The sequence below is a fragment of the Cicer arietinum genome, chromosome 5 (assembly GCF_000331145.2).
Source record: "Cicer arietinum cultivar CDC Frontier isolate Library 1 chromosome 5, Cicar.CDCFrontier_v2.0, whole genome shotgun sequence".
NCBI classification, from domain to species: Eukaryota; Viridiplantae; Streptophyta; class Magnoliopsida; order Fabales; family Fabaceae; genus Cicer; species Cicer arietinum.
The window spans coordinates 19,951,532-19,962,580 of record NC_021164.2 but is presented as its reverse complement, the minus strand read 5'-3'; the positions used below and the strand labels follow the sequence as shown (position 1 = coordinate 19,962,580).

The following is an 11,049-nucleotide window of genomic DNA, read 5'->3' as shown; positions in this document are numbered from 1 at the left end:
ATTACAAGTTATCGATGTAAATGTGGTGTTCAGGTTGACGAACCAATTCCAAGGTACATCAAACTTTAATAGATGGTGTTTTTTATATTTTAGAAGTATGTAATTTCATTTGTTCTTCATAGTTAAAAATATACTATCCAATCAAAGTAAAACTAAATGGTTACAATTTTCTAACTTATAGGCATATGGAATAAAGTAGAAACAATTTGTATATTATTAAGTGTTATTGGTACTATTAGAAAGGTTTTCTCTCAACTGTCATATAAGGATATGAATTTGTTCCCAAACTAAAAGCAAATAGACCATAAGAGTAGTTCAATATTTAATACATGTGTGGTTTAAGTAAATCCATATATAGTTTTGGTCCTATTGAAAATAAGAGTGAAGACCCGTCAATTTTAACTGATATAGATAATACCATTGAAACAAAATCTAAGGTACATCAAACTTTAATAAATGATGTTTTTAATATTTTAAAAGTATGTAATTTCATTTGTTCTTCATAATTCAAAATATAATGTCCAATCTAAGTTAAACTAAATGGTTACAATTTTCTAACTTATATGCATATGGAATAAAGTAGAAACAATTTGTATATTATTAAGGGTTAGTGTTACTATATGAAATATTTTCTCTTAACTGACATATAAGGATATGAATTTGTTCGCAAACTAAAAGCAAATAGCCCATAAGAGTAGTTCAATATTCAACCTTAATTTATCCGAATTTATAAATCAATATTAGAGTTCTTATATCAAACACTTATTGGTATCAATACTAACAACATAAAATAGGTACAAAATTATCATTGAAGTTTTTCACAACAATTGCTTTTGTAACTTCCTTATGTGGGACCAGGATTTACTTCAGTACTTGGAATTTCAGCATTTCAAATGAGGAAGAATATGATTGAGGCATGTGTATAATACTTAGTCCAAGTAACTTGATAGTTTGGATGTTTATTGTTTACCACATAATATGACTTATTTACCTGAAACATGTTAAAGGCTGGTGATACTGACATAAGGATATATCCATGAGAACTTCAAGACATAATGGGGACCACTCTAGCTTTTCGTGTAAAACTACAACCATCTTCAAAACAGTGTTCTGTTAATAAGTCATGGAGTGATGTTGCACTTATTGCTACAATTAAGGAACAATTTCACATTGAAGAGGTATTCCAACCACATGTTGCCTTATTGTATATTGTAATTGTAATAAATTTTATATATATTAAAAATTGCACAACTAAAATTAATAGAAGTCTATTTTCAGAACACATCTAAAGGAGAACCGAGTCGTGAACTTCTTAGTCAAGAAATACCATTTGACACTATAAGTATATCTACATGACTCTCTATAAGTGCATCATTTTGATAAATATATTATGATTTCACAAATCTTTATGACAATCATCTAATTAATTCCTATAAACTTTACGAAATATGTAACAATCATTATCAATGACCGGTGAAAACGATATTGAAAATGTTCAGTCAACTACACTGGCTAAAAGACCTCAAACTGATGACCAACAAGATAATGTGGGTAACGATGCAATTGCAAGTGCGCAACTATCATCATCAAAACCACTCAAGAAAATCAAATGTAAATAGGAACTACAATGAAATTATATGCTACATAGTAGATGATGACATCAATCATGTTAAAAACTATTATTATATGTTGTAATCCTAAGGTCAAATTATGTTTTGGTCTCATGAAGTCTGAATCATGGGATATATATTCTCAAATCATGTATTGTTGTAAACACTAAACACAAGTACACTTTTTGGTTCAATGTTATAATTATAGGATTGGTGTTTAATTGATTAATGTCTTTAGGAACAATAATATGGAAAATATTGATATGTTGTCTATTGAAAAAATATAAACTCAGTGATTATTCTTATATCTCTATATTTACAAAATTATATATGACTAAAGAGAAAATTAATTACTATCTTAAATAATAGTTTTTTTGTTTTTGTTGCATAATACAACATAAGTTACACAATTAGGCTATAAAATAACTCAAACTTTCATACTTTATAAATAATATTTTGCATTTTATTTTATGAACCAAACTGGTTCATTTATTTTATACAAAATCAAGTCATATTTTATTTTTTTTAACAATTAATATCAATCAATAATGGCAATTCAGTACAGTACGGTTCTTAAAATCAATATGATTTGAAAATGTACCGTTTAATGACAATTATGTGTTTTGTGAAATACTAATAAAGTTTTTGGTTAAGCAATATCTAATATTTATTGTTCCTAAATTGGTTTAGCATTGTAAATGTAGTTTTTGGTAAGATTAAAATATGTAGTATTGCTTATCATGATATAAATAAAATTTTAGATTTAACATGAAAAAAAAAATTAACCTCCATCATGAAACAATAACTACCTCTATCATGAAACAAACTTTTTGGTTCAATGTTATTATTATAGGATTGGTGTTTGATTGATTAATGTCTTTAGTAATAGTAATATGGAAAATATTGATATGTTGTCTATTGTAAAAATATAAGCTCAATGATTATTCTTATACCTCTATATTTAAAAAATTATATATGACTAAAGAGCAGATTGATTACTATCTTAAATAATAGTATTTTTTTGTTGTTGTTGCATAATACAACATAAGTTACACAATTAGGCTATAAAATAACTCAAACTTTCGTACTTTATAAATAATAAATTACATTTTATTTTATGAACCAAACTGGTTTGTTTATTTTATAGAAAATTAAGTCATATTTTATTTTTTTTAACAATTAATATCAATCAATAATGGCAATTTAGTACAATACGGTTCTCAAAATCAATGGTTTGAAAATATGCGGTTTAATGACAATTATGTGTTTTGTGAAATATTGATAAAGTTTTTGGTTAAACAATATCAAATATTTATTGTTCCTAAATTGGTTTAGCATTGTCAATGTAGTTTTTGGTAAGATTAAAATATATAATGTTGCTCATCATGATATAAATAAAATTTTAGATTTAACATAAAAAAAAAAAAAAAAAAAAAAAAAAAAAATTAACCTCCATCATGAAACAAAAGTAATTGTATATCTACATCATGCAGGTAATCATAAAAGATAATATGGATGATTACACTATTGTTAGAAAAATGAGAGCTACAAAAGCAAGACATAAAAAGGAAAACTATATTGGACAAAAGAAGAGCAAAAAGGATGAAACTTGATTGTCACTCTACTATGTCAAATCCCAATTTTGAATTAAATGTTATATGTCATCATCAAAGAACTCCTTTGTCTGATATTACATTGGGTGTTAAAAAAAATGTTCAAAATCATCTTTTAATTAGAATTACACCTCAAACATTAAGACAGGGGGAGTGTTATACAAAGTCAACCACATTCAAATTTCTGCCATCGGAAAAAAGGAAAGCAATTGTCTGGACTACATGCTTTGGGGACTAATCTTTTTAGAAAATTTCAAAATGATGATTCAGGTTCATGTTCAACATCAAAAGCATTACCAAACGTGCTCCCATTAAAGACACATACATATGAAAATGACAATACCGACGATGACTTACATGTCTCGGATCCTGAATTCGATGATAGTGAAGGTACCGACCGTATTAGCCAAATATATGATTTATCTTTTGAAAATCATGTACGAACTAAATGCAAATGAAAAAACTAAAATGATTCCCTTAATAGATGCAGTTGATGATAATGCGAATAGTAATACTAATGAAGATGAAGTTTTCCTCAACAATAACACGTTTGAAGAATCTGCCAATAGACAAGGTCTATTTATGCATTTTAAGGTTATAATTTAATATATTTAATATTTAATATGTTAGGAAGTTGTTAATATTAAATTACTTGATGTTGATTTATTTCAGTATATTCTGATCTTGGTAATGCCATGATTAAATGCAATTATTGTGGAGCAAATATGTGGTACCAAGAACGAATGAACAAAAGTTCTCATTCTGCAAATCCAAAATTTTCCATTTGTTATGGCAATGGAAAAGTGCAACTTCCCCTACTAAAGACACCACCACCACCACTTCATCAAAAACTATTTTTCACGCATGATTCCCCTAAAAGTAAAAACTTCAAACAACATATTAGGATGTATAATACACTGTTTGCATTCACCTCTTCGGGAGCAAAGTTGTACAATAGGTTTGATACTGGACGAGGACCACAAAATATGAGAATACAAGGTCAAACATGTCACAGGATAGGTAGTTTGTTACCACTACCTGGTCAAACACCCAAGTTTGCACAACTATATATTTACGATACTGAAAATGAGATCCAAAACATAATCTAAGGATTCAGGTAAACTTATCATCTATAAGTATTACGTTAGCATTTGTAATATACATTTTATCAATTATATTATGTTCAGTAAGCATCTATAGCAACAAATAAACACAAAATTGAGTATACAACTTCATATAGTTATTAGACATTCATTAATATAATTATAATAATAATAATAATAATAATAATAATAATAATAATATTAGTAATAATATTAATAATAATAGAGAGAGAGAGAGAAAGAGAGAAATGTCATGCTAATTTATAATTTTTTTAATCTAAAATATCAATAAATTTTGGATTTTTAAATCATATGCCTTAAAAATAATTGCATGTGTCCTATCATATTTTTCAATACTATCTTAGTAAGCACTAACAATTTCATATTATAAATTATGAATATATAGGAACAACAATATTGATCAACAGATAGTTCAAGAGCTTAGTAACATGCTTTACCAATACAACATACATGCTCAATCATTTAAAATGGCAAGAGTACGATTGCAAGATTAATCAAGTGCATGATTTGAAACTACGCTTAATTTCTGAAAGATCATCTGATGGAAGATTATATAACCAACCAACTGTGTCTGAAGTTGTTGCACTAATAGTTGGTGATGTGGATACAGGTTCAAAAAGAGATATTATAATGGAGACACAAAGTGGTAAACTAAAAAGGATGGACGAGTTCCATCCAAGTTATTTAGCATATCAATATCCTTTGCTATTCCCTTATGGTGAAGATGGTTATAGACCAAAAATTGCTCATAGAGAGACAATAGGTTCAAGAGTGCTAAGAGGAATTGACTTACAATACGAGAATGGCTTGCATATAGAATTATGTCAAGGGATCATGAAGCACAAACAATAATGAGATCAAGAAGATTACTCCAACAATTCTTGTTTGATGGATTCACAATGATGGAGGGATAAAACCTCAAGTGGTTGAGAAACAACCAATCAAAATTGCGAGTTGAAAAATGTCGCAGTTTGAATGATAAATAGGGAAACAACCAAGTTCAAGGTTCAAATAAGGGTAAGAGAGTTGTGCTACCAGAAACATATGTCGGTAGTCGTCGTTACATAGATAACTTATACTTTTACAGTATGGCTATTTGTAACTATGTTGGATTTCCTGACCTTTTTATTACATTTACATGTAATCCTAATTGGCCAGAAGTCCAACGATTGTTGGCATCAAATCATTTAAAAGCTACTGGTCGTTCATACATAATTGCAAGGATATTTAAAATGAATTTTGACGAGCTACTAGCAGATTTGACAAAGAAACAAGTTATTGGCAAAATACTTGCATGTAAGTATTCTTCTTAATATTTATAAATAGTTTATATGTTGTAAACTTATATGCTCATCACGTGATAAATGGAAAATTTACCTTTGTAGATATGTACACCATTGAATTTCAAAAGCGAGGTTTGCCACATGCCCATATCTTGATATTCCTTCATCCATCAACAAAATACCCAACACCAGCTGATATTGACAAAATAATTTCAGCTGAAATTCTGAACCATGTCGATGATCCAGAATTGTACAATTTGGTCAAATCACACATGATACATGGATCATGTGGTTTATCAAACCAAAAAGCAATGTGCACAAAAGATAGAAAATGTAAAAAGTTATTTCCCAAACAGTACCAAGATAGAACAATTGTTTTTCAAGATGGATTTCCAGTGTATAAAAGAAGTCATAATACACGAATAGTTGAGAAGAATGGCATCCATCTAGATAATCGGTTTGTTGTCCCATACAACCAAGGTTTGCTTCGTAAGTATCAAGATCACATCAACACGGAATGGTGTAATCAAAGTACATCAATCAAGTACTTATTTAAGCACATCAACAAAGGTTGTGATAGAATAACTGCAACGATAATGCCAAATGAATCGTCGCCCGAAGAACTAGAAGTTGATGAGATTAAACAATATCTTGATTGTAGATATGTGTCACCCAGTGAAACGTGTTGGGGAATCTTAGCTTTCCCAATACATGGATGAAAACCGGCTGTTGAAAGATTGTATTTCCACTTACAAGGTGAACAGTCAATTTATTATCATGATTATGAAAATATTAATAATGTTTTGCAAAACCATCAGTTACAAAATCCATGTTCACCTCATGGATGGAAGCAAATAACCAAGCTAGAGAATTAACATATAGCAAATTTGTGTCCAAGTTTGTATATGTGAAAAGTAACAAATGTTGGAAACCACATACTAAAGGGTATAAGGTTGGAAGACTTATATGGGTTCCACCATGTACAAGAGAGTTATATTATTTGAAAGTGATGCTCACTCATGTCAAAGGCCCACAAAGTTATGAAGAAATACTAACATTTTTTAATTTTATTTATGATAGCTTTCAAGATGTATGTTTTGCAATGGGGTTGCTTGGAGATGATAAAGAATACATTGAAGCTATCAAAGAGGCACATAATTGGGGATTTGGATATTTCTTGCGGAAACTTTTTGTCACCATGCTCTTGGCAAGTACTATGAATCGACCAGCTCATGTGTGGAATAAGAGTTGACATTGGTTAGCAGATGGAATTTTATACGAGCAAAGAAGGATCTCAAACAACAAAGGTATATAATTAATTATCTAATTACTATATTTTATTATCATAATATTACTCCAACTACAATAGTGGTCAATTGTTGTTTGCTAATATTAAATTATATTAGAAATAATATCTTAAAGTTATCATACTAGAAACATATTTTATTTGCTGCACAAACTAAATGGTGCTATTACTCCATCTACAATAGAATTAAAAATTTCTATGTTATTAGATTTGATGCTAAATGATGGGGAGATTCAAAATTTAACCCTCGTGCAAATTGAAAAACATTTGCAAGATAACAGAAAAAGCTTAAAGGAATACAAGCCAATGCCATATCCAAAAGGATATGTGATGACACAATTGGGGAATAGACTCATTTATGAAGAACGTAACTACAATGTAGCAGAACAGTTTCAAGAGTTTCAAACTTTGTACGCAACGCTTACAGGTTAGTTGACAATTGTTTTCAAATAAATTTGAATATGATTTTTATTCAATATTTTAAATTTTTATTATATTGGTTAAAAATAGATGAGCAAATTGTGATATTCCTTAAAATCATGAAAGTTGTGGAGGAGCAAAAGGGGGGAGTATTTTTTCTTTACGGCTACGGTGGCATAGGAAAAACATTTATGTGGCAAACATTGGCTTCAAAAATACGTTCATGAAAGCAAATTGTGTTGACAGTGGCTTAAAGTGGAATAACATCACTATTGCTACCAGGTGAAAGAACAACACATTCAAAGTTTAAAATTCTTGTTCCTACACTAGAGACATACATGTTATATAGATAAATTCTTGTTCCTACACTAGAGAATTATTGAAGGGATGAAGCGCCTATGGCTCATAAGTTTTGTTTTGAGGCACTTCATAAAACATTGAAAGATATCATGAGTGAAACTAAGTTCAAAATACTATCTTTGGAGGCAAGTTTGTAGTATTTGGTGGAGATTTTAGGCAAATTTTACCGGTTATCCCAAGAGGAAGCCGATCAGATATTGTTAATGCAACAATTAAATCTTCCTATATTTGGGATCATTGTCAAGTGTTACGACTCACGAAAAACATGTGTTTATTGCCAGCAATGCAAAGAGAAAATATGGATGAACTTAAACAATTTTCAGAATGGATCTTAAAATTAGGAGATGGGAAGCTTTCAGAGCCTAATGACGGCCATGCAGAGATCCAAATACCACCAGAGTTGACAATCACTAACTTCAATGATCCACTTCAAGCAAACGTTCAAAACACATATCCTAATTTAATCCAAAATTACAAGAATGAAGATTTTTTACAATGTAGAGCAATTTTGGCATCAACAATAGAGATTGTTGATTCAATAAATGAATATGTGATGAACTTAATACCAGGTATTATTATTATTATTATTATTATTATTATTATTATTATTATCATTATTATTATTATAATTATTATTTTTTATTAGTATTATTATTATTATTAAATCTTTATTTATATAATTTAAGTTATTGAACTATGTGTGTATCCAATTAATATCATTGCTTTATTGCACTAATTATAGGAGAAGAAAATGAGTATTTAAGTTCAGATTCTATTGATCATTCAGAAATTCATGGAAATAAATCTTTTGATATCTTTATACCTGAATTTTTTAGCACATTAACTACCTCAGGTCTTCCAAACCACAAAATAAAACTAAAAGTTGGAACTCCAATCATGCTTTTGTGAAATCTTGATCAATCTGAAGGTTTGTGAAATGGAACAAGACTTATTGTTACAAGGCTTGAAAATCATGTGCTCGAAGCAAAGATAATTTCAGGAAAAAATATTGGAAACTTGATATATATCCCATGAATGTCTATGTCACCTTCTCAATCACCTTGGCCTTTCAAGCTAATTAGGAGACAATTTCCCATAGTTGTTTCCTATGGTATGACAATCAACAAATCACAAGGACAATCATTGGACTATGTTGGGATATACATGCCAAAGTCAATCTTTAGTCATGGTCAATTATATGTAGTTATTTCAAGAGTTAAAAGAAAGAATGGGTTAAAGATTTGAATACATGACAAAATATAAGCAAACATTGTATACAACAAACAATGTTTTATACAAAGAGGTTTTCCAATCTCTTTGATTTGTAAGTATATTATTTTCTTTAATTATTCCATATAAAGACTTTAAAAAAAAATATACAACTATACACATTGAAAGCATCTAAATGATCAACATAACCTATAAACTTAGATCATCACTCACTTAATCAACTTTTCAATTAGTTAAAAGTTGTTGCTCAATTATTTTGTAATTCAATATTATACTTTAGACTAATCTATTGAGTATTTCATCATGGATATGCCACATTAATGCTTTACCATAATATACATAAATCTAATTTAACAAATATGCTTAGTTTTATAGTAAACAATACAATTAGCAATTTGGATTTTTTTTTGGTCGATTTTTGCAATAGAAAGACAATTTTCAATCATTATTATTTTTCTAAGATGGATCGCCAACTAACATTGAACATGTTATAGAAGGAATATACTATGGAGAATGTAGTTGAACCATTAAAAGTTAAAGTATGTTGTTAACTCTATTTCTCATATTATGTTATCTTATCAAATAATCAAAATACAATTGAAATTACATCATATAAGATCATACTAACTAATATGCATATTATGTTACAGGCCTTTGGTGCTGACCCTTGATGCAAATTATGTTATACGGCTTTGGTGCAGATTATGACTCTTGATGCGAATAAATACAAGAAATGAAGTTGTCTTTCGATATTACAAAAGTCATTGATGATATATTATTAATTAAACATCAAAATCCAACCTACAACGATTGATAATGTATGGATGACATTTCTACTGTAGATTTCTTTACATGTAAAATATATTTTAGTAAACTATGATTTATTATTATATGTCTTAATCAATGATATTCAAATTCTATTATTACGATTGCATGCCCATTGTCTTGAAAAATTGTTTTCTACAAATCAATATTATTTGGGATACTTCATAGCAACCAGAATACTATCACTAATAAATTTTCATGAAATTTTAACTCTCACAACCACATCATAAATTATTTTGTTGTCATGTTAATAACTTTAAGTACAACTAATATATTAGTTTGGTAATTATCGACTACAGTAATTAGCTTCATTTATTTTATTTTATTTATTATAAAAAATACTTAATTAAATAAAAATATATAAACGACGCACCACACGTGCGATAGCACGAGTATTATACTAGTTTAGAAATTAAAAATAAAAAATAAAAAAGAGAGAAACATAAGACACCGTCATTCTAACTTCCCTAATAACCGCCGCCAACCACCACCGTCATCCGTGTATCACCGCCATCTTACAACAGACTTGCTACTGCCGCTTTGCAATTTGCTTTTGTTGGAACATAAGTATGTTATTGTGTGAATTTAAAAATTTGTTCAAGTTCCACGTTGGAGATAATTTTTTTTTGTAAATTCGAGTGGAAAGAAACATGTTTTTTAATTCAAGTCCCACATTGGAAAAAAAATGTTTTTTAATTCAAGTCCCACATTGGAAAGAATTTTTTTTTTAAGTCCCACATTGGAAAACTCTCATATTTTGAGTATTTTTCAACTCTGTAAATATTAAAGTCCCACATTGATTAGAAAACATATGTGAGTTTGTTTCCATCACTATATAATGAGTTTCAAACTATTGTGAAAAGCACACCAAAGTTGAATGCATTTCCCAAATTTCTCTTTTCTCCCCTTTATATTTTGCTCGCCTAATTTTCGAGCCACTTCTCCCCTTTCTTTCTATCCCTCCGATATTTATGAGCGATTTTGTACCGTAGTCCCTTCGGTTTTTGGAGCGGTTGCTATGTCGTTGTCCTTTATTATATCGTAGTCCTTAGGAACGATCTCACTCTTGTCAAGCACATTAATAATATTTTTTTTCTCTTTCTTAAACACACATTGATTTCAATATCACATTAAAAAAAAAAAATTGATATTCTATTTAATAATAAGGAGAGATGAATATATTTAAGTTGATATTAATTTTACACAATTAATTATAGGTAATCGTATTTTAATGGATGTCGTAGAGTGTTAATATCTTCCCTACATATAATCCACTCC

The 11,049-nt window shown here is 28.9% G+C and overlaps 1 pseudogene; it reads left to right on the top strand.

Annotated features, from left to right (window-relative positions):
• Window positions 1-1,055: 1,055 nt before the first annotated feature.
• Window positions 1,056-9,067, top strand: LOC101498721 (uncharacterized; annotated as a pseudogene).
• Window positions 9,068-11,049: the final 1,982 nt, after the last annotated feature.